The sequence below is a fragment of the Rhinopithecus bieti genome, unplaced genomic scaffold (genome assembly GCF_001698545.2).
Source record: "Rhinopithecus bieti isolate Rb0 unplaced genomic scaffold, ASM169854v2 scaffold_25940, whole genome shotgun sequence".
Taxonomy (NCBI): domain Eukaryota; kingdom Metazoa; phylum Chordata; class Mammalia; order Primates; family Cercopithecidae; genus Rhinopithecus; species Rhinopithecus bieti.
In genome coordinates, this window is record NW_016811810.1 from 3,335,739 (window position 1) to 3,337,811 (window position 2,073).

General features: G+C 49.3%; 1 protein-coding gene across 1 annotated transcript in view; it reads left to right on the plus strand.

Moving 5' to 3' along the window:
* The window catches only part of LOC108544153 (glycosyl-phosphatidylinositol-anchored molecule-like protein), a 12,525-nt gene that overhangs the window by 523 nt on the left and 9,929 nt on the right, over positions 1–2,073 (plus strand). The window lies entirely within an intron of this gene.

Below are 2,073 nucleotides of genomic sequence, written 5' to 3' on the forward strand. Positions count from 1 at the left end.
TACCAGTGAGAGGCCCCCAACTGCACTCCCATCAGGGTCCCAGGGAGGCCCCCCGAACTCCACTCCCGTCAGGGTCCCGGGGAGACCCCCCGAACCCAGCTTCTCTCAGGGGTACCAGGGGGACCCCCCGAACCCAGCTTCTCTCAGGGAGACCAGGGGGACTCCCTACTCCACTCCCGTCAGGGTCCCGGGGACCCCTTGAATTCCACTCCCCTCAGGGTTCCAGGGAGACTCCCCGAACCCCCTCCTCTCGGGTACCAGTGAGGCCCCCAACTCCACTCCCATCAGGGTCCCAGGGAGGCGCCCCAACTATGCTCAGGGGTCCCAGGGAGATGCCGGCACCCCAACTTCACTTCCTTCAGGGGTCCCAGGATCCCCTCCCGTTGGAGCTCAGCTTCCCTCGAGAGTCTGGGGGTGGGGGCCCCATTCAGTTCACGAGCCCTCTCCCTCGGGGTGTCCCGGGGGCCGCCCCACCCCCACACCGTCAGTGATTCCCCAAGGCGAGGGTCTCGGGACCGCAGCCCTTTCCACGTTCCGCTCCTCGTTCTTTCTGGCTCCTTGCTTTCGAAGGAGAGGAGGAGGCCTTCGTGTCCAGTCTTTTTTCCTTTTCTGGTGGAGCCCTGCTTTTCCTTCCGTGTCCCTTCAGGCTGCTGCTGCCAGGTTTCTGTTTTTCATTCTTTATTATTACTTGGCCCAAAATATTCTTGACTTCTATTGAGAAGGATTTGGGGGTCCATTTCTTATTTGGAAGTGTGTTCTTAATTTCCAGACAGATGAGGATTTTCCAGTTAATCCTTCTGGGGTGACTTACTGCTTAATGCCATCATAGTCAGAAAATGGACTCTGAGTGTCCGAAACTGCATTCGGCTCTGAAGTATCTGTCCTTGTTACCTCTTGCAATGTTTTTTGCCTAGAAACCTGCGCTCGCCAACGCTGACATAACTGTTTCTGCCTTTCAGTTCTACAGCCTCCTTTGCTTTGGGATGTTGTCATATATTTTATTTCTACATATGTTATAAAGTCAATATTTCTTGTAGTGGGTGTGCTGGTAATAAAATATTCCAACTCTTTTTGTCTGAAGCCATCTTAAGCTTAACCCTTGTATTTGCCCCATGCATCTCTTTGATGGTTCCTGAGTTGTCACCTTTGTAATAAATTGGTAATAGTAAGTAGACTGTTTTCTTGTGCTCTGTGAGCTGTTCTAGCAAATTATCTAGGAGGAGGAGGTCTTGGAAACCCTTGATTTATAACTGGGCAGTCAGAAGTACAGGTGGCCCAGACTTGTGGTTGGCATCTGAAGTGGGGGCAGTAGGGTGGGCCTGAGCCCTTCACCTGTGGGGTCTGCCCTACTCAAGGCAGTGTCAGAATTGAATTGAAATGTGGGACAGTCACTTAGTGTCCAGAGAGTTGGAGAACTGGTTTGTGTGTAAAAACTCACATATTTAGGGTCAGAAGTATGGTGGTGTAGAAATAATTCATACTGTAGTCCCTTATTTCTGCCTCTTACACATCCAGGTATTTTTAAATTTTTTTCATCTTTAAAAAATCAGTTTAGTAAATAATTTTGTAATCTTTTTCTCTTTCATGCTCTCATTAGAATTTTTAAAGCACTTGTATGCTAATGTCAACGTTTGAGTGAAGTGTGGGTTTATTTCTATTGTTGTTTTATTGATTAGCAATAATTTATTCCTGATTCTTACATATCCTCTGATGTTTTTATTGAATGTCTTGCATTGTGTACAAAATAGCTGGAAGGATTGGAGATGGTTGCATGTTACTACTGGGGATGTGCACCCTCTCCTCTCTCCAGGAGCCTGTGGGAAGGCCTGGCCTACTGGCTTGCTCAAAGGTGGAAGCCAGTTGGGATGCTTGCAGCTTCAACCTGACCCTGGCCACCTCTGGAGCCGGCCCTGTCTCTAACCCTAACTGAAGCCATCTTGAGCGGTGCCCTTCCCCTTCTCCCACAGAGTGTGGCAACCCGGGAGGTGGCGGTTGTAGTGAGCCAAGATCACGCCATTGCACTCCAACCTGCACGACAGAGCGAGACTCCAAAAAAAAAAAAAAAAAAAAAAA